General features: G+C 41.5%; 1 protein-coding gene and 2 pseudogenes across 1 annotated transcript in view; 1 reads left to right on the top strand and 2 right to left on the bottom strand.

Moving 5' to 3' along the window:
- Positions 1-23,132, bottom strand: part of Prkg1 (protein kinase cGMP-dependent 1) — a 1,042,192-nt gene that overhangs the window by 450,095 nt on the left and 568,965 nt on the right. The window lies entirely within an intron of this gene.
- Positions 1,758-4,590, bottom strand: LOC114618321 (annotated as a pseudogene).
- LOC114618408 lies at positions 3,495-3,636 on the top strand (annotated as a pseudogene).

Genomic DNA, 23,132 nt, shown 5'->3' with positions numbered 1-23,132 from the left:
CTTACAGAATGTCTCTATATATTAAGGGAATTGATCTTAATGACTTACAGTCCATCTGACTCAACAATGAGCAGCTGTGGATGGGAAGTCCAGGAATCTAGTAGTTGCTCAGTTTCGTGAGGTTGCGTGCTTCAGCTGGTCTGCTGTAGAAGCTGGAATCCTGAAGATGGAGGTCCCAACAGATGTGCTGGCAAGTAAGTGCAAGCAGATGAAGAAGAAGGAAGTTCTCCTTCTTCCATTGTCCTTATGTAGGCCTCCAGCAGAAGGTGTGACCCAGATTAAAGGTGTGCACCACCACACCTGGACTTAAGCTGCTCTTTGCTTGGAACTCACTCTGTCTCAGGCTGGCCTTGAACTCAGAGATCTGCTTTGCCTCTGTCTCCTGAGATTAAAAATATGTGCCACCTTGCCTGGGATTAAGCTTTTCATGATCACTATGCCTCAAGATCCAGACCAAAAGTGTGTATCATCCCACATCAAGATCTGGATCAAGAGAGCCTGGGTCTTCCAGCCTCAAGATCTAAATCACAGGTGTTCCCTCCATTTCTGGATTGTAGCTCGTTCAACTACAGTCAAGTTGACAACTGGGAAGAACCATGACAGTGAGCATGTGTGTGGAGGCCAGAGGCAAACAGTGGATGTCTGACTTGATTTCTCTCATCTTAATTTTTGAGACACAGTCCGTAGAATTGTTGTTGAGCATTTATATGTGAGAGGTGTGGTTGGGAGTGGAGAGTGTACTACCCACACAGTGTAGAGTTAGATGATAACCATGGGGGTCAGTTCTCTCCCTCTACCATGTGGGTCCTGGGGTTTGAACTCAGGTGGTAAGGTTTGGTGGGGAGCACCTTTACTGCCTAAACCGCCTTGTTGTTCCTGAAACAGGGCCTTCCACTGTATATGTAGCTCAGTGATTCAGCTAGGCTGCCTTGTCAGGAAGGCCCAGGGCTCGTTCTGTCTGTCTTCCCTGTAATGAGGTTGCAGCTGTGTGTCTCCTACCCAGCTCTTTCCACAGGTGCTAGGGATCTGAGCTCGGGCCCTCATCGTGTGGTGAGCATTTTACTGACTGAGCCTTGAGTTTACAGACATAGCTTTTAAGGGCATTCTGTCAATGTAATGCTCTAGATCTGCAGTTAGAGTCCCCTCTACCCACCAGAGGCTGTGTGACCTGGTTAGCCTTGAACTTGATATATGCTGAGTCATGTGTTGAGGCTACAGATAACTTGTAGGGCTCAGCTCTGAGCACCCAGGTTGTAGGCACACGCCTCCATGTCCACTTGCACTGTTGCTGTCTTGAGATTATGCGACCATCCCTGGGGCTGAGTACACTCTTCCATTCTAGCTTTATTTTTTAATTCATTTTTACTTCCTCTTATATTTCCGATTCATCCAAATTTCATTTTCTGTACATTTGTCTAATTGTCCTGTGTGTGCGCTACAACTTTTCCGTTTGGCAGAAGACAGAGAGTAGGCTGATAATGGCATTGCTTCTGTGAAATCTTCCCTCCGCAGATTTCTAGCCGCAGCATTTCCACCTCGTGGCAAAGCTAAAGCATTCACTCTTCCTGCGGCACTCCTGAATTCTCCAGTATCTTTTTTTTTTTCAGTTCAAACTCATTTCCCTTTATTAAAGTCCAAGTTACTATTACATGGTTTGATACTCAAAGGAAAATTTGTTCAAATAAAACATTTCCAGGCAACTGTTTCAGTCGAGTGGCAATAGCAGTTAAGTCCTTGGGAAGGACTTAACTTCGAAGGGTGTTTACACTTTGTCAAGGCCCAGTTCCTCTGGAGTGGAGATTCCCAATTCATTTAAAGTTGGTCTAAGTTCCTGGATGACATAGGGGTAGGTTTCCTTATGAGGTCCTGCTTTGTCCTTAACAACCTCCAGGATGTGAACAGCACTTGCAAAATCATTTAACTGTCTACACGCCCGCAAAGCAGCCTCAATGATTTTGGGCTCAGGAACCAGATCATAGCCAACAAGTACATTCATCCCTTTACGAAATTCCCAGGCATCAATGTCTGGCTTGTTGAAGTATGTCACCCAGCGAGCATCAAACTCCTCATCTGTCTCGTGTGACCCATGAGAATAGCAGCGAATGGAACAGACAGCGGCGGCGGGGCTGGGAGCCGAGACGCCCGGTGCAGGAGGCCTCGGGCAGCAGCGAGCATGACGGCGACCACAGAGCACTGGCTGAGGCTGGAGAAAAGCCTATGTGAGCTCGCGGTACAGCAGTTCGTGGGGGCCGGACTCCTTTTTTTTTTTTTTTTTTAATTCTCCAGTATCTTGAATCACTTTTTGATGTGGACACTTTACTTCTCTGGCTGTTAGTGTCTTCACGACTGTATTCCAAGAAAGAACTGTCTTTGTAGATACTATTCCTAACCTACTAGGAAACGAGTGTTAACTGAATCATTTTCTCATTGCTGTGACAAAATCAGCTTAAGAGAAGAAAGATTTGTCCTGGCTCACAGATCCAGGGCATAGTCCATCACGGCGGCCAGGGCACACAGCTACAGAAACTGAAGCAGGCGCTCACATTGTCCTAGTCAGAAGCACAGAAGATAAATTTTGGTCTTTGGCTCATGTGATGGCTATTCAAAGTTGTCAACTTGGCTATATTTGGAATGAACTACAATCCAGAAATGGAAGGCATACATGTGATTTGGATCTTGAGGCTGGAAGATACAGGCTTTTGATCTGGATTTGAGGCATAGTGATCATGAAAAGCTTAATCCCAGGCAAGGTGGCACATACCTTTAATCCCAAGAGATAGAGGCAAAAGATCTCTGAATTCAAGACCAGCCTAAGACAAAGCAAGTTCTAAATCCTGGCGTGGGGGTACACACCTTTCATCTGGGTCACACCTTCTGCTGGAGGCCTACATAAGGACATTGGAAAAAGGCTTCTTCTTTCTTCATCTGCTTGCACTTACTTGCCAGCACATCTGTTGGGACCTTCTTCTTCAGGATTCCAGCTTCCAGAGCAGACCAGCTGAAGCACGCAGCCTCACAAAACTGAGCAACTACTAGATTCCTGGACTTCCCATCCACAGCTGCTCATTGTTGAGTCAGATGGACTGTAAGTCATTAAGATCAATTCCCTTAATATATAGAGACACTCCATAAGTTCTATGTCTTCCACAGTTGCTTCAATTAAGTCACAAATCCAAAGACAAATACTCAGAAGTCAAAGCAAAATGGACATATGATTAGCTTTAAAATTCACAGTACTAAGAGCTAAGGAGATGGTTCTGCAGTTAAGAAAATCAGCTGTTCATCTAGGGGAACAGGGTTCAATTCCCAGCATTCACATGGCAGCCCACAACCATCTGTAACCCCAATTTTAAGGGATCCAATGCCCCTTCTGGCCTCTGTGGGTACCAGGGACAGGGACACACATGATACACAGATGTACAGACAAAGCATCCATACACATAAAGCTAAATTTCTTTCCCGTATTTGCAGAGCTCATTACTCAAGAAACGCTCTCTGCTCCTACAAGGCCCGCTGGCCTTACAGGCGTGGCTGCTGTATCACACATGTGTCAGTAGGTGGCAGAGAGGAGAGAGGCTATGTTTATGTTCAGTGTTCTGAGCATATAAACATCTGAATTATTAGTAGTCTAACATTCCCTGGAAGTAGGGGATGGGGGAGTGAGCCTGAGACCACCAGTCCAGCACAGACCCCTGGCGAGAGTGAGCCCACCACAGACAACACTTGCAAGCAGCCACTCAGGCAGGACAGGAGAGGAGCAAGCAGGAAATGACCACCAGATTGGTGCCTTGGGGTCCCGACAGGGAGCTACCCTGAGATGAGCACTAGTCCAGTGCCTAGCAGGCCGGAGTCGGGGGAGGGGGACAGACCATACCCCTGCTTGTTACACAATGCACAAGTCAAGCATAGTACTCTTGAGATGACCCCAGATACTCAGAGACCCAGGGCACCACTAAAAGGAGCAAGTAAGTCGTGGGGACATGACAGAAAAAGAAGCAGAAGGATGTGAGCACAGTGAGGAGAGGCAGAACTGGAGACTCAGGGTAGTGAGGAACAACCTGATGTGAGTAGCTAGTGATGCCACTGGGACCATGGTGAAGTCCTGGCCTGGGCTGCCACCAGGGGCCACATCTGGGTCCATAGCTCTGAAGTAGCAGGGGTCTGTTACCACCAAAGACCAGGTAGATGTCCTGGTCTGGGCCACTGTCTCATACACGTTGATATCAGAGGGCTGTGGAGAACTGGCCCCACCTTCACCTGGGCATTGTGGGAGAGCTGGCCCTGGAGGCCTGAGAGCAGACCCAGCCACTAGCCAGCTGCAGCATTTGGGAGAGTGCCTCACATGCAGTGGGAGCTGTGGGTGAGCTGGCCCTAGCTCTGCTCAGGGAAGAAATATCCTCCTCCCCTTTTGCTCCTCACCACTGGCAGCAGGCAGGAGAGGTGACCAGAATAGGGTCACTAGAGCAGAAGAACTGGTCTTACCCCTCACCTGCTGTAGCACTGAGGAGAGCAGGCGCTGTACTTTACCTGGACAGCACAGTAGAGTTGGCCCTGGATGTGAGGACTGTGGGTGAGCCAGCCCAAGGGCATGCGTGTGGGAAAGCTGGCCCTGCGGCTTGTCTGCTAGGTGGTGGCAAGGTTGAGATGCCCTCCTCCCCTCCCTTGTCCCTTGCCATCTTTGGCAGGAGGGAGAGCTGGCCCTGGGGTCATGAGGATGGGAGAATTGGCCATGTTGCTCACCAGTTGCAAACACCTGAGAGAATGGCCCTGTACCTCCTCTGGGCAACAGGCTGGAGCTGGCCCTGGTTGTGTGGGTGGCTGGTGAGCCAACCTCAAGAGTGTGAGAACAGGACAGCCTGCAAGCTCAGCAGCTCAGATACCTCTCAGACCCAGATCCAGGACTTTGAATTGGCCCACCCTGACATCTACCCCATTGAGGAATTCCTGGAGTGCATGAAGGGATTATATAGATCTATAGATCCAAAAATACAGGATTTTCATGTCACGCGACAACAGCAGGATATTCTAAAGGAATCCCAGTGAGGGTCCAGTATTGATAGAGCAGCAGAAGCCAGTGGCGTCATACCAGACCAATAAGTCATTGCAGTGAACATTTGCAAGCAAAAAGTGTAGACAAACGGATATGCTGTGGGACACACTGTGACGCACTACAGCTTCCACAAGGAGATTTCTTTTCTCTGTTGGGTGGAAGATTACGAGGGTGGAGGGCGAGTAGGAGGAAGAACAGAGATGAATGGGACTGAGGTACGCGATGTGAAATTCACAAAGAACCAATAAAAAGTAAAAAAAAAAAAAGAAAAGAAAAGAAAAGAAAGAAAGAAAAGCTGTGATATGCATTAGAATTACATGTGAGTGGAATTTTTAACTTTTAAAATGAGACTGAACACCATTTCATTTGTCTTTTCTAGATATGGTGTCCTACAGATGATATAAGAGTTTACATGAGACATGAGGGTTAAAGATCAAGATGAGACTGGAGATCTGGCTCACTTCTGGAAGATGGCATAGCATAAGAAGAAGTTCTGTCTTTATTGTCCCATCTTTCATTTTGTCTACCCATAACAGACACCATAAATTCTAGAAACTTCAGGGTTTTTTCCCTCAGGTTCACACCAACTTAATTTTCGCACTTCCTTCGTGAAAGGTTATTATCCCATTCTTACAGGAAATAAATTTACAGAAATTAGAGGATTTGCACAATGGCATGCAAAAAGAATTTTGAATTTCAGCCATTTGGCTTTCTCTTCTACTTCCTATCTCTCTTTTTGTTCCTTAGACACAGATCTCCCAAGCATCCTTTGAAAGACTACATGAGTCCACACATGAGAAAACAGAAACACTGGATAATCCATGACTCTGCTCATAAAGAGAGGAATAAGGAATACTTTTTAATCTCGACTTTCTCCATATTGGCTGGAATCTTGGGAGATTTACTAGAATCAGTTAGGAGCCCGGAAGGATTCTCTTAAGGCTTAATTTACTTTTTAAATTATAGGTATGTGCATGCAGAAAAGAATATGCAGATGTCAGCTCTGGTGCCCTTAGATGTCAGAGGTGTTGGATCCCCTAGCGCTAAAGTTATTGGTGTGTGCTGGAAGAAGCTGAACTCAAGTCCTCGGGAGCAGCACAGGCTCTTAACTCTTAATGGCTGAGTGTTCTTTCCAGCCCTGAGCCTGAAGTTTTTATTCAAAACATTTATTACCACAGCTGCAGTGGTAATCTGCAGGAGTTAGGAAAACATCTGTCAATGATCAGGTAGAGAGACCCTCTGAATACCTTCTGATCATCACTTCTTCGTCAATCAAATCCACTTTTTTTTGAAATAGACTAAAAGACTAAAGAGCAACATGTCTCCATGCTATTTAATCTCTATGAGTTACAATGAAATCAATGAAGTTAAAAATCAATGCTTTAACTTTCTTAAGTCTGCTTTGGATACATAATAGGCCTTTTACAAGGGTGTATGGGAGAAAAAAGAAAGAAAACAGATGCATTCTAGCTGAGGGATGTATATATATATATATATATATATGGAGTAATTTATAGCAGTGTCAAGCTGGCATGCGATACAGAAGAAGGGACCTGACAGGGGAAGGAGATAGGAGCTGAACAAACCTGGAGAATCATTTCTGAATGGTCTAAGGCACCAGAGGACACTGGGCTTCTCAAGTTCAGTAGTAATTCTTCAAGGACATAAAGTCATACCAATAATTGTCTTTAGGCTGAAAATATATCTGATAATAAACTCTAAATATTTCTATTTGGAATATTCTAACCAAGTTAATAATCTAATCAATAATATGCAAGCTTATGTATTTGAGGATGGCAAACTGATATCTATAATTTACTTTGAACTCTATTAAAAATAAGATGGAGCTGGGCATGGTAACGCACACCTTTAATCCCAGCACTCAGGAGGCGGAACCAGGTAGATAGATCTCTGAGTTTTGAGGACAGCCTGGTTTACAAAGCAAGTTCCAGGACAGCCAAAGCTTCACAAAGAAAACCTGTCTCAATAAATAAATAAATAATTAAATAAATAAATAAATAAATAGATATGACAATGGGTAGAAGAATGTATGTATAACGAAGCAGAAATAAATTGTGAATTGTTAGTGGTGAAATCCAAATGGTGAGTATCTAGTGTTCATCAGCAGGCACATACAGCCTATGCCTGTAGGGTACATGGAGCTACATGTGCTAAACCATAGCTACGACTGTAGCCAGACACGACATCATAAATGTACTGAAAACATGAGGGTTTCTTTTTTATTCGAGTTTTTAAACTTGTCTCAGTGTCCAAAAGACATATGCGGCTGCGAAGCCTAAAGTCCAGTTTTGTTAAATATTTGGAATATTTTTCTTTTTTTTTTTCTTTTCCTTTTTTTTTAGTTTTTCGAGACAGGGTTTCTCTGTGTAGCCCCCGCTGTCCTGGAACTCACTCTGTAGACCAGGCTGGCCTCAAACTCAGAAATCCACCTCTGCCTCCCAAGTGCTGGGATTAAAAGCATGAGCCACCACCACCACCCGGCTAGAATATTTTTCAAAAAAAAAATCATTTGGTATCAAATGCATTTAATAACATTATCCCATGCATAAAGACATTGCCTCCATAGCCTGAAATTTTTATTAATTAGAAATAAAGTCAAGCCATGACTTTATAAATCAAATTTAATGTTGTAGGAAGAAAAGCATAGATGTATAAATCGTGAGTGCCTTATAAATTTTGATATTAGAGTAGTACATGAGTGATGATATATTGAACAGAAATAATATCTCGGATTTTTATTGTTTTCTGGACTAAGGATTTGCAGTGTGGTCTTCTCAGTGCTGGGCAGTGGTAGCTAGTCACAGATCTCTGTCAACCAAGAACAGAGTAAACAACCAACATTCTACAGGTTGTCCTGCTGTTAAACTGGGAACACTATTCAACACATCATTTTTAGCTGTTTTGTTTTTAATTTTATTATTATTTTGTGTGTATGAGCAGCATGCCTGCATGGATACATGTGAACCACATCTGTACCTACCTGATACCCTTGCAGCCCAGAGGAAGGCATCGAATCCCCTAGAACTGGAATTACAGACAGCTAAAAGCTATCATATTTGTGTTGGGAACTGAACTCAGATCTTCCGAAAGAGCAGTAAGTCCTCATAGCTAGTATGCCTTCCTGCTTGCTTATTTTATGAGATAGGATCTCATTACATACTCTAGGCTAGCCCTGAACTTGTGTCTCCTGCCTTGGCTTTCAGCAGGCTCAGATTGCAGGCACTTGACATCATACCTAGCTTGATTTAGTGTGCTTTCAACCTAGGATGGGACATGAGCCAGCAAGCTTAGGAGCTTCTGTGTATTTCTCCTGTGCTCCTTAAAAGCAGATTCATCCTTAATTGCTGGCATCAGAATTCGCTCATCCCCTTCTGGGAGCCATGCAAAACAGGACACTGGAGATTCACACATGAAAAGGGTGGAAATCGATTTCCTCCCACAAAAGACAGAACTAATTGGAGCCTTAATGGATTATCCATAAATAAAACACACATCAGGCTCAGATGGCAGTTTTTCAGTCCTAACTCGGGGTCTCAGAAAGTACATTCTGAGGGGCAGGGGATGTGGCTTAGTTGGTGAAATATGTGCCTGGCATGCATGACAGCCCTGGGTTCCATCCCTAAAATGTATACGGTAGTGCACATTACAACATCAGTACACAGACAGTCAGGCAGTCGAAACAGAAGAACCAGAAATTCAAGTTTATCCTTAGTTGTATAGAAAATTCAAAACCAGCCTTAGCTACATGAGATCCTATCTAAAACACTCATAATATTATAATCAATGATAGAAGAATAAGGATAAGATTAAGAATAAGAGCCGGGCAGTGGTGGCACACGCCTTCAATCCCAGCACTTGGGAGGCAGAGGCAGGCGGATTTCTGAGTTCGAGGCCAGCCTGGTCTTCAGAGTAAGTTCCAGGACAGCCAGGGCTACACAGAGAAATCCTGTCTTGAAAAACCAAAAAAAGAAAGAAAGAAAGAAAGAAAGAAAGAAAGAAAGAAAGAAAGAAAGAAAGAAAGAAAGGAAGGAAGGAAGGAAGGAAGGAAGGAAGGAAGGAAGGAAGGAAGGAAGGGAGAGGAAGAGGAAGAAGAAGAAGAGGAGGAGGAAGAAATGTACTCCAAGACAGAAACATAACGTAGTCAATGGTTGACAAGATTGTCTAAATGGGAGAGAAGGAATTCATTTTTGTTGTTTTTCCAGTCCCTGATGCTGCTTTTGCTGGGAGGTATGTGAAGCCTCTTCTGTTTTGTAATTCCAGCATGAACGAACCTCTCTTTTCCTCTGCCTCCTCAGAAGCTCTGATTTTCAGAGCACACCTCTAGAAATTCCCCCACAAAAGCAAAGGATCTTGGTACTTTGCTGTTGAATCCTTCTCTAGACAAGCCTTGTTCTCTGGAGCAGGCTTCAGTGTTTCTGTGGCTGCTGCCTACCAACAAGACAAATGGAACAAATGCTCCATTTTCAGATAAGACTGAATTCTTCTCTTCTTTTCAGTTACCACTGAGCCATTGGATAGAAAAGAGAAAGTACAGAGGCAGCTTCAGATTCATTCTTTCCAAGACCTTAGTGTTCCCACACCTTTGGGCTATCTTAAGTTATGCCTAGTGATGGCTCCTTAGGGTGATATACTTCGTGAACACCATCCTTCAACTAAGAAGAAACCAATTTTCTTAGTGTCCTTTCTTTGTGTAGGACAGTCTCTCTAAAAACTTGTAATAGCATACTTGTACATTCATCTGATCGTGATGGCCAATCTCAGGAACTATTCAACAAGTAGTTACTGAATGCCTGTCTCTCAGACTCCCAATCCTATCAGGAATACAACCAAACTAAATTAAATGAAAGTAACATTAAATTAAGCCCCTTGTCATTCAATCATAGCTTAAAAGAAGACATGGTAAGTGTTTTTAGAGAACAGTGGGGTGAGCATTGTCCTAGCAATGTGCTTCAAGTTCTAATTACGTTTTAAATAGATATTGAAACAGGTGCAATGGTTTGCCCACCCAGCATATTCAAACATTTTTTTTTAATTTTTTTTTTGGGGGGGGGTTTCGAGACAGGGTTTCTCTGTCTAGCCCTGGCTGTCCTGGAACTCACTCTGTAGACCAGGCTAGCCTCGAAGTCTCGAACTCAGAAATCCACCTGCCTCTGCCTCCCAAGTGCTGGGATTAAAGCCGTGCGCCACCACCGCCTGGCCTCAAACATCTTTAAATGCGTTTCTGATCTCATCTAAGACTTGTAAGACAGGAGGTGAAATGATATCAACTTTAACAACTTACAAACTAGGTGCTGTTGTCTAGTATAAGGAAACAATTGTGATTCTAAATGCTAGGGGCAAGACTTTGAATGATAAATAGAAAATATTAAAAATAGTCATAAAAATGGTTTTAAAGCTGGTCATGGGAATCTGTTTTATAGAAAGCTCTGTTCATTAGAATTCCTAGAGCTAAATATAGTAAATAAAACTATTTAATAGCTGGAATGTAAGAGATGTTTTGTCCTTCTGGAAACTCTCAGAATTTAATATTTTCATCTTATATATGCCCAAACTATCGTGAGTACTAGAAATTAAACTTTAAGGGCACAGAGAAGGAAAATCATGTTTGATTACAAAAGGTCAGAGGTGTTCCAAATATAAATTTCGGTAGCTGCAGGATCAAAATAAGCAGTGTCGTGGCCATTGGTGGCTCACCTGCTACACCAGCAAGCACATCCTGTATCTAAGCTTAGTATTGATTTGCTTACAGCAGCTTATTCTTGTAAGTCCAAAGCCCCTACTAAGCCTGTTGATGGAGTTTATTCTTTTATCAAACCATCCTCAGCAAAGACAGACTCTTTGATGTTTAGACTTCAAATAAGAAATACACTTGAGGGATATAAAATAATCACTAATCATTCACTTGGCTTTCATCTGTTTCTTAAAGAAGCAACAAATGTAAGACAATAGGAAATCTCAGATTATAGGTCTATTAGCGACATCAAGAAGAATCCTGGAGAAATGTGTATACTTGTCTCCTCAACAGAATGTTCTTACCATCCAACAATGCCTCTAGGGCTCCCCTCAGCACTCTAGAATTTGCTTTGAATTTATAGTTTTAGCAACTAATGACTCAGATATTGTGACATTGTAAATGAACAGATCACTCTTGCTATGTCTGCTTCTTCAACTTCACACACAGACACACTCAAGCACACATGCACGCACGCACGCACGCACTCACGCACATCCCAACCAGAACAAAGTTATAGACCCAAATTCATAGTAGCCTTTATCTACTAATCTTACTATTTTGGCAAAATTTCTTCCTAAATTAATTAAACGAACAATTAGAAGTATTTGATTTAAGACTCTGAAAGCTGGGTAGTGGCTCACACCTGTAATCCCTGCTCGTGGGAGGCAGAGACAGGCAGATCTCTAAGTTTGAAACCAGCCTGGTCTACAAAGTGAATTCTAGAACAGCCAGACTATAAAGAGAAACCCTTTCTCAGAAAAAGAAAAAAGAAAAAAGACTGTGACAAAAAATTTTAAGGTGAAATAGGTTTGTGCATTGTGTGTATGTGTGTGTTTTGAAACTATATCTACTTGTCCATTTAAATTTGAGTAATGAAGTTTAATTTTCTCCTGGGAGAATGTAGTTTATAAGCCAAGGGAACAAGAAAGTTTGATTTAGTTTGTGCACCAAATGGGTCATGTAGATTGTGACCAAAATTTAAATAACATTAATAATTTTGTGCCCGATAGAGCTGTATGTACTCAATAGGTTATACTACTTTTAGAATTATCCTGGGATGGTCGGTTGTTAAAAATAAAACAGTCATAGGAAAGCCACTATTTCAGTCTATCACCGTACAGACATGGCTGCTTCAGACAAACCATGTGAATCCTGAAACTCATTCTTCTTCCTCGCTGTGCCCCACAAAAGGCTGTTATACTCCCTCCCCTCTTTGCATGAATAACTCAGAGCAAGGTCAAAGCCTTAAATGTGTTATTTGTAGTCCTTTTCTTCTCAATCATCAGTAAAAATAAATTTTCCAATTGCCATTCATGTTTGTATATCATTACTTTTGAAGGCCAGAGCCTTTGTAACATATGAAACAGCCAAAGTCAGGAGGTAGCACAAAGCAAGGAAGAGCTTGAAGCTCAAGACCTGAACTAATGCTGCTCTCAGCTAAGCGGTCTGTGTCCTTGCCTGAGGGCACACCCTTAGGGAGGCAGCCCTAGACACCACACAGCTCTGGAATCTCTAATCTCTAGTTCCAAAGCTAGATTGTTCTTTTGATTTACAAATTTATATATTCAATATTTGGGAGCATCAGTTCTAATTATATTACATTTGAAATTCCCTTCCTGGACTTAGTTTGCATTTTCACCAAAATTTTAATGAACTCCTCCAAAAACAAGGATGGCAGGTATTGTGGGGGGCAGGGAATTTTAGTATTCCAACTTGCAGAATGAGTGGCAAGAAATGAACTATGATGTAGAAGCTGGGTGATCACATGATCACGGTGTGCCAGTGTGTGCTCATCAGTCATATTTACTCAATACGGGGGAAGATGTGGAAAGTGGAGAAGGCTACGCATGTGCAGTGCAAGGGGTCTGGGAAAAACACAGTGACCGTACCTCTTCAAGGATATGACTGTTGACCTAAAGCCACTCCAAGAGATAAAGTCTAATAATTTTTACAGGGACTTGAAGCAACTTGGGAAACTCTCAGTTCTGTTTTTCCACAGCTGGTTATATAACTGAGATTACTTAGACCTCTGTATTTTCAGTTTTCCTCAAGTTGGCTTTTTCATTATTTGGGGACATAAACAAAAGACACACCCATCTTTTCACTCAACTTCTAGGAATAATAAAGCCTAGCAGAATATGTGAGTGGCAGCTGTTGGCTATTCCCTGGAACTTCTGTCATCCATTATTAGCCAAACTCTGAACAAAGGCAAGCCTTGAACTGGAATATGTATATGCACTATAGAAAAGTTTGTAAAATTATGCCACTCATAGTAGCATATTCTTTTAAGCCTAGTACTCAGAAAGCAGACAATTCAGATCTCCTTGAATTCCAGGCCATCCAAGGTGATATAGAGAGATCCTGTCTCAAAACCAACAACAAAAGAGAGGAGAGAGAGAGTGGGGGAGAGGGAGGGAAGGAAAGAAAATTAAAAAGATTTCTTTGAATAAGGCAAATGGGCAGTTTCATATCAAACTGCAACCCAATAAATTGTAGGTAATAAAATGTACTTATAGAGTAATTGTTTCATGTTAGCAACAATCCCTCTTACTAAATATATGCTAAGCAAGCTATGCTATGGCTCATCCATAGATTCTGTTGTCCTTAATTTATGTCAGGTATTTGGTCCTAACAGTAACTATGCCCAGGAGTGGTGGCACACTGCTTTAATCCCAGCAATCTAGAGGCAGAGACAGGTGAACCTCTGAATTCAAGGCCAGCCTTGTCTATAAGGGTAAGTTTCAAACTGGCCAGGGCTACACAGAGAAATTCTATCTCAAAAAAAAACAAAACAAAAACAAAAAAAGGAGGAAGAGGAAGAGGGCAGGGAGAAGGGGGAGGGGAGGGGAGAGGGAGCAGTAACTAATACAGGCAAGAGTGCTTCCTTCAGGAGGCGCATATGCAATCATCCCCCTGGCCACTTTGGGCTCCTGATGCCCTTCGGTCAACAGGCTAGTAGAGGCTGTAAGTTGTCGTGGGAGATAAGTGAGCCTCTTTGCTCACATTTGGATAGATCAGGAAGCTGAAATGAACAGAAAGCATGGCCCATCCCCAACAGATCCACTTCCTGCAGCTATGTTCCACCTTCCAGAGGTTCCACAGCTTTTCAAAACATCTTCACTATCTGGGGACCGAGGACTCCTACACATGATCGTGTAGTGGACATTGTATATCAAAACCATAACACTCCACACTTTCTATGTGCTAGATGTACTCTATACAATAGCTCAGTCTTTACAACAGCCCCATGAGAAAGGTAGTCTATAATGTAGGACCTGTCTTCCCTGATCCTCCCTCTGCTGATGCATCCCTTAAAGTAGAGCTCCTGTGACTTTTCTTTTGACCTAAAAAATACTTTTAATAGATTATTCCTATTTGTTTGTAGTTGAGCACACATTTCCAGAAATGATCATTTCAAAGAAACTTCCGTGTACTCAGGACAAAGAAAGCATGCCCACTTAGTTCACTGGTACTGCACTAAAAGGGAAGAGCTACAAACAGCAGCCCTAGACGGAGCAATGGTCCTAGCTACACAGTGATTTACAAAGCAAAGAAGTAGCCAGGAAATAACATTTATCCATGTGCTGCCTTTTCTCCAAGTGTTTATAACATGAAATACCCAATAAATATTCAGCAAAGCCAGCTATGCTTGGCCAAGAGTTCTCAAGTCAAGGGAACAATTAAGACTCTAATGAAGACTGTCAGCTTATTAATTATAATAAACAGTAAACATTGAAAATAATTAATTCAGTCGGGCGGGGGTGGCGCACGCCTTTAATCCCAGCATTTGGGAGGCAGAGGCAGGCGGATTTCTTAGTTTGAGGCCAGCCTGTTCTACAGAGTGAGTTCCAGGACAGCCAGGGCTACACAGAGAAACCCTGTTTGGAAAAAAAAAAAAACAAAAAACAAAACAAAAAAAAATTAATTCAATAACCAAGTTCTAATAAGACAGGTTTTTTAAATGTATAGATTACTTAAACTTTTCACTGAGGGTAATATAGAAGAAAGAATCATTACCTTAAAATCAGAGAGAACTACCACAGGTCCCCCAATTTATAACTGAGCTACATTCGGAAAAAAAAGTCATAAACCAAAAATGTAGAAATCTTGGTTTATAGTGATGTATTGACTAGCTCATGTGAGGCTGTAAATACTCTGCTGACAGTCAAGAGTGGAATGACCACATAGTTAAAGAAACATTTTAAATCCAACCATTGTAAATTAGGGACCATCTGTAGTTTGAATCTCTCAAAAGCTCTGCAACCTTAAATAAAATTTCTATGTTCTTCATTCCCTCTTTCTTCTTAGAAAAGGGGGGCATAATCTGTGTTCTGTAGACAATCTATACTCCATGTTTTTTAAATTACTCAGTGCTATCTGGGGTGTTTTTCTCTTCTCTTCAACTTCCAGCAAGCATCTGTGTGTGTGGTGGTGGTGGTGGGGGTGGGGGGTTAAATTTCCTTAGGAAGTATCCAACACAGGGAAACAGACTCTGAATTGAATTTATTCAGCAATTTGGGCAATTTCTTAAAAATGATTCCAGAAATCTGGTGCAAATGGAGCTTTGCTTGAAACATTTGAGATGGGTCATTTGTCCTTTCCGGTACAATCTGAGATGTGTTCACTTCCAGATTCTTTTCAATCATACCTGAGGAATGGTGTCTAAATAATTTTATAAGCTAAAAAGAAAGCACAAGGGATGTTTAGCAGGTATGGCCCCTTATAACAGGGCCTGACAAGCACCTATAGCTGTGGAGTGGACATGACAAAGTTTATGTTAATAAAAATATAAAAAGGTTTTATTTGAGCAACCTAGGGATCCCTCTACTTTTCTCAAACCAAGAGCATTTTGAGGCATGTTTTTTATCTTAAAGCTTCAACTTATAACAGTTTCCAATTTTATTCACTTTTGAAGGGTGGTGACAGATATCATTTTGTAGCCTAAGCTAGCCTACAACTCAACCCACCTGCCTTGACCATATAGACATGAGCACACCTGGCTCTCACTCAATTATTTAAAGTTCTTTTATTTTAGTCATATGAGGTATTAAACACAATATTTTAGTAAGTACATGTGTGATGGTTTGTGTATGATTGGCCCAGGGCATTGTGGCAACATCAGGAGGTATGACCTTGTCGGAGGAAGTGTGTGACTGTGGGTGTGGGCTTTAAGACCCTTGTTCTAGCTGTCTGGAAGTCAGTCTTCTCCTAGTGGTCTTCAGATGAAGATGGAGAACTCTCAGCTCCTCCTGCACCATGACTGCCTGGATGCTGCCATGTTCCTGCCTTGCTGATAATGGACTAAACCTCTGAACCCATAAGCCAGCCTCAATTAAATGTTGTCTTTATAAAGAGTTTCCTTGGTTATGGTGTCTGTTCACAGCAGTAAAACCCTATCTAAGATAACATGTGCAAAAAGAAAAAAAAAGATCAGTTATTTAGCACTTTTTCCATCTGGGGATAAAAATAAATCTGAACTTAATACACGTCTTAATGATCTGTGAATGGCCTTCCACAATTTGATATACCACTATACTACAGATGGAAAAGCACCTTTTTTATGTACATAAGCTCTCTTTTCCTTCTGTGGAGTTTAAATTTGAAACTGCAAAAGCAGCATTGATGAAGAGGGATGAAAGTCAACCATTCAACAGAACAGATTTCCAACTTACAGAGAGGAGGAGCCAATGCCACTGCTTTGATTTTTTGCCACTTCCTGCAATTTGGGAAGAACCAATTACCAGGGAGGCACCTGGCCTGTTTGAATTACGTTTCTAACTGGGGTACCATGTCACTGTATACACACTATTAAATGCTGTTTTATGTCTCATCATATTAAATAAGCTACTTTCTTGGAACTATTCTTTTTTTTTTTTTTTTTTTTTGGTTTTTTTGAGACAGGGTTTCACTGTGTAGCCCTGGCTGTCCTGGAACTCACTCTGTATACCAGACTGGCCTCGAACTCAGAAATCCGCCTGCCTCTGCCTCCCATGTGCTGGGATTAAAGGCGTGTGCCACCACTGCCGGCGGAACTATTCATTTTTAAAGGTTTAATAACGCAGGTTTAAACAGTCATTTACGCCTAGCTCAACATCTCTGCCAGGCTACATGAATCATATAGCCAGGTATCCAGCTGTTGAACTACTGTCCAGAAATGAGCTAACATGTAGCAGACTGTCTTAGCTTAGTTTGGGAATGTCTGGGCCTCCTTCATTTTTTTTTTGTTTGTTTGTTTTTGTTTTTCGAGACAGGGTTTCTCTGTATAGTTCTGGCTGTCCTGGAACTCACTCTGTAGACCAGGCTGGCCTCGAACTCAGAAATCCGCCTGTCTCTGGCTCCCAAGGGCTGGGATTAAAGGCGAGTGCTACCACTGCCCAGCGACATTTTCTATATTAAAGACATAATAAGGCAAACACTGAAGTGAATAGAATTCCATGTTCAACTCAGAGAAATTGCTTTGTAGCTAGCAAAAGCAGAGCATTGACTCCATTAGAATCCCAGATTTAAATCATCTACAGAATCCCTGTAGCTAAGTATCATGTGACTACAGCAAACTCCCACCTTTTATCTTCAGGACTATTACTTTGGAATATCCTCCCTTCAGTCAAGTCCAAAATGTATGGTGATTATTTACAACAAACATCAGTGTCAATTTAAGTAAGTGAATACTTAACGTTTTTCAATGATGGGGATAAGAGTCAAAACCCGATGCATAGCTTCAGGAACGGAAGGAACCACTCCTGAACATGGTCTAGTGTGCCATGTTCACCACACTCATCTACACTAGAGGAGACAGAATAAGCAGCAGGAGCTACAGCTTACTTCCCAAGGACTGCTGACTTTTGAGTGAAACTGAACTGTCAAAGCTTATATGAGGTGAGATATAATTTGTTTTATTATGCCTAGGAATGGTTTTACAACCTAGATGATGAACACTGGAAAAATACAGCTAGAACTGGAAAGACGACCATATCTCTTTATATTTTTTCTAGTGTTCTTCTTTTTTAAAAAAAGATTTATTTATTTTATGTATATGAGCACACTGTCACTCTCATCAGACACACCAGAAGAGGACATCCGATCCCATTATACATGGTTGTGAGTCACCATGTGGTTGCTGGGAACTGAGCTCAGGACCTCTGGAAGAACAATCAGTGCTCTTAACCACTGAACCATCTCTCTAGCCTCTCTAGTACTCTTCTTGCTCCATACAAATAACCATCTCCCAGCATTCTGAAGGCAAAGGAAAGTAGATCTCGACAAGACTAGTCAACATAGCCAATTCTAGGTTTGCAGATCTACACAGAGAAAGATCTTGTAGCAAAACAACAGCCACTAAACAAAGATTAAGTATATTCATCTCAGTGACAAGAGTTGCCTGAATTTAAATGTTTTCTTTGCCATAAAGTCATAACATGCACAGTCCTGTCTATAGCTTGAGCAGGTCATGATATATCATGATATCTATATTATGAGAAAACGATAAAGATGAGCTAGCTAATAAATATTAATAAGACAAATGTAATTATGCAGTAGGTTCCTTGTAGGCAAGAACTATATTTTCTATCCTCTATAATGTCTAAAGCAAGTATACTATCTTCCAAAAGAGAAAGTGAATTGTTGATGATAATAAAATTCACATGAAACTTTTTGGGAGGTTCTGATGGCCAGTAGCCATAACGAAAATGATGATATTAATAATTTAATAGTAGCACTTGCACTGACATGAAAAAATCCAAAATATAACCCTGCTCTGATAAAGGCAAGACAAAAAGTGTGTGCTTACAGCTAAATGGCCCTCTAAGAATAAAAAAGTGGCCTCTGGGAAAAAAAAATACATACCTATAAATTATAGGATGGAAATTCAATCTGTGATTGATGGAGTTGGCATTTCATATATAGGCAAACTGAGAAGATAAAGAAATGCCTTGGACTGTGATAGTGACATATCAATTCAGTGAGTGGCAGATGATTTTGGAAGACACAAGACTTATGCACTAAAGAAAGACTTCATGTGCCGGGCGGTGGTGGCGCATGCCTTTAATCCCAGCACTTGGGAGGCAGAGGCAGGTGGATTTCTGAGTTCGAGGCCAGCCTGGTCTACAGAGTGAGTTCCAGGACAGCCAGGGCTACACAGAGAAACCCTGTCTTGAAAAACAAACAAACAAACAAACAAAAGCCTTCATGTGATGTTTGTCTGCATGCCTCTGATCTCAGCACTCCGGAGCCAGAGCAAATGGATCTTAGTGCCTCCGTGCATTTTAGTCATCCTGGTCTCCATAGTGAGTTCCAGGAGTGCCCAGGGCTACACAGAGTCTGTTTCTCAAACATACCAAAAGAAACAAGAACTTATCACTGAGCCTTAGATTCCCAAACAGTATCTCAGCACCGAGGATAATAAATTCTGATGAATGTCTGCACAAACAAATAAGTGAAGGGGAGTACCTAAGACAGAATGATCAAGGAAAATCTATAACAATCGAGGCAGGAAGCAGTGACAACCTAAATTCCAAAGCACTAATAACTTGTAATTTCCTGTCCATGCTGTTGATCATAGGCTCGTTATCTTTTCATTTCTAAAGATGTTTCTCTTTCTACTTAATGATCATCAGTCTCCTGCTGCAATTTACAGATTTGCCTATAACTAAGTCAAAAAGCACCCATGTATTCTCTCAGTACAGTAACTAGCTTTAAAAGTAATTAGCTGCCCTCCTGTTTCTGTGACCCCTCATTTACTTTAACAAATATTCTCCTTGGCTTTCCATTCTTCTCTGCTGCTGAAAAAAAATGTTGTTAATCTGTTGCTCAGGGCTCATGCACACCCAGGAATAATAAGAGAGAGAGTAGACGGAGAGCCAGGATGAAGAGTTACATGCGGTTTGTCTTCTATCCGCTTCCTTTCACATAACTCTGTCTTAGTTTCAGATGCAGACAGCTGGTTCCAGGGTACTTCTGTGTTTATTGGAAGAACCAGTTGGAACCCTGATTCCACCAAAGCAATCACAGGGCCTGCCTCTCCTCCTCTGCCCACAGTGGGATAGGAGACCCACAAGGGCAGAAATCAGTATTATTAAGGAAGCCTGTCTTACAGTTACTTCCAAAAGTGACCCGGGTAAAAGAACCCAGAATCTGGTGATAGATAGAGCATTTGCTTTCAGTCCATCTTTGCACCTTTGACCATGGTCTTGCACACACTTCACTACAGGAAATACTCTGCATGCTTTTTGTTTGGGAGATTTGTTTTACTATTATTTATTCTAGCCTGTGTCTGTGTATAGCTTGGGCTATATAGCATATGTGCTGACCTCTAAATTACCTTTTTCCCTCCTACCACCTCCTGAGTGCCAGGATTACAAACATACATCCCATCCTGTTACCTAGAATAGCCCCCATCTCCTCTTAATCAATTTCAGTCCTGGCCATTACTCTGAGTCTCAAAAACGTCTTCCTGAAAGCTTTTTCTGTTGGAATTATTAGTGGCCAGTACTATGAACTTCCCTTGATCTGGAAATTCATATGCTTTGCCACATTGGTTGTTTGTTCTTTTATTTGCCTGCTTAGATTCATTGCATTTTTGCCAGTGGAGACTGGGCTAATCGGTTTCCCTCCCACTCCAGGACGGAACTGCCAGCTTAGAATTAGGTTTCATGTACATGAAGCTGTCCGGAGCTATTAAATAAAAAGATAATTGGAAAATTGAGAGAGTTTGTTTTCTTTTGCTTTTTTTTTTTTTGCTTTGAACAAATAAGCTCCTCAAAGAAAGATATTCTTGATCACAGCCTTTATGTCTCCATGCACAGTCATAGTGAATATTCAATTAGTTGCTGCTGTCACGTTCCCGAAAAAATCACAAAATGTGGAGGGCCTTTGTTATATGAAGGCTGCTAAATGAGCAAACTCCGTAGCTGAATAGCCACATCTTAGATTTCTTCAGCTTCATCTTTACTTATTATTTCCTAAATGAATCTGGTAAAGGAATGGATTCTGAGCAGGCAGACAGACCTTGGAATGCTTCTACTATGAGATAATTACAAGAAAAAAAAATGTATATAGAAGCTTGATTAGTCAGTATCCTCTGGAAAGTGTGCTATTTCTTCCAAGTGTGAGCCCTTAGGCACTAGAGCCATAAATAAATAAATAAATAAATAAATAAATAAATAAAATAGAAATAACTAGAGAGATTCTATATTTGCATGTTCACACTTACCTCATGTGAAAGGTCTTATAAAAGTGGAGATTGTCCTAAATTCCGAGTTTCTTTGGGCTTTCTACATTATTAACTGTGGCTGATATTTTGTAACGAACAGTGAATGACCTGTATAGCATTTCCAGATCCATAGTGGATATCAACATGAGAACAATACAAGGATGTTTTTCAGAACCAAGTGTTTCTCTCATTATGTATTAGAAATTGGGAAAATAACACTAGTCCTTCAAAGAAGAAGAACTACACTGGCTAACCTAGAGTGCAATGAACTGAGTGACACTTTGGTTTTGATTTTAGGACTAACAAGTCACCAGCTATGTCTATACTGATCCACACAATTACCTTGCTACCAGGTTGTTACCTTGGCAATATAATAAATGGCAGCAATTGGGCAGAGATAGATATTATGCATGTTCCATCATCTCCTTTTAAGGAAATTTGTAGAAACTAGGAAGTTTTCTCTATGCTTGTTCTGGGAATGCTAAGGTTATCCAGTGATTAAATAGCATATTGTAAAAGACAATGTAACAGATGTTTAGGTATCAGAATTCCAAGAGACATAAAAGAGATATATTGGGGTAGTGAGTATTGAGAATCATGGCTTGTTGTGCAACATGTATTTGGATAGGCAGAGAATACTGTTTCATGGTAAGTCAAAAAAAAAAATCATTCTCCAAAGCAAGAATGAGTAACCTGCATATGATGTGGAAGAGCTGGCTTTCTGACTGATAGCCCAATTGGAGGTATAATCGCATACAGAAGTTGCAGGAGGCAAACTTCCTCCAACTCCAGCAGGGCTGGAAATTGAAACAGAAAAGAAGTGAAGAGTTTGGGCAGGAAAAGAGAGACACAGAAGACCCTCATTCACCAGGAGGCATGGACATAAAGACACACCATTCTGCAGAGCAAAGACTATAAGACAGTATCAGTGAGAGGTACTCACCAGCCACAGGTCAGAGCCTCCACATTCATAGGCAAAAACACTCAGAAAGAACATATAGATCCCCCTAGCCAAGTCCATGGATGTAAAGTCCACTTCTTTAAAATAAGAGGAAACAAGAAGATAAGATATCTGAAATTGCTTACATCGATGATAACAGTGTTGCTATTTTACCAGCTGTTCATGTTACGGATTGTTAGATTACCAAGGATTCCACTGAGCAGTGACATTATCAAACACATGGATGCCCTCCACATAAGTACGATAAAAGGCAAGGCTTTCAGATGGTACTTCTCAGAGTGCAATCTGCAGACTTCCTGAGGGCTTGGCTCCAGATGTACATAACACAGATTGGAGACTCTGTATTGAGTTTTCCCTTTAATGCTCCTAGGGAAGACCTCAAGAACATCTCTAAAATATATATAAAGAATATCTCTAAATTATACTAATCTAGCAACTTTAAAATATGCTCTAAACCATATATAATGGAAAGTTGGTGGCAGAGGGGTGGGTGGGGGGCCTGGAAGCAGGAGCTGACGTAGAGGTCATGGAGGAATGCTGCTTACTAGCTGTTCCCCATGGCTTGTTCAGCCTGCTTTCTTATACAACTTACAACCATCTGCCCTCGGGTAGCAATACCCACCATGGGCTGGGAGCTTCCCTATCAATCATCAATGAAGAAGATGCTCCACAGGCTTGCTTTCTCTCAGTTAAGAGTTCATTTTCCAGCTGGCCATAGTGGTACATCTTTAATTCCATCATTCTGGAGGCAAAGGAAAGTGGATCTTTATGAGTTTGAGGCCAGCCTGGTCTACACAGCAAGCTCCACAACAAACCAGGGATATAGAGAGAGACCCTGTTTCAAGTAAGTAAGTAAGTAAACAAATGAACAAATACTAAAAACAAAAATATTTCTTCTTCCTAGATTTGTGTAGCCTGTGTGACTTTGAAAAAGCAACCAGTATACTTTCCAAAGTAGTAGAATTGTTGATGCAGCTTTAGATGAGAAAAGTGATGGCTGAGTTTTTCTGTGAGTACAGAGAGGAGCCCTGGCTATTCACTGGTATATCTGTGGTTCTTTAGGATATGGGAGAGGGGGTATATACTGGAACCTAAGCATCTCCTGGAACCTAAGCATCTCTCTCTCTCTCTCTCTCTCTCTCTCTCTCTCTCTCTCTCT

The sequence above is a fragment of the Grammomys surdaster genome, unplaced genomic scaffold (assembly GCF_004785775.1).
Source record: "Grammomys surdaster isolate TR1022 unplaced genomic scaffold, NIH_TR_1.0 141, whole genome shotgun sequence".
In the NCBI taxonomy this organism is placed as follows: Eukaryota; Metazoa; Chordata; class Mammalia; order Rodentia; family Muridae; genus Grammomys; species Grammomys surdaster.
The sequence above is the reverse complement of the archived record's forward strand: the minus strand, read 5'-3'. Positions and strand labels throughout refer to the sequence as shown.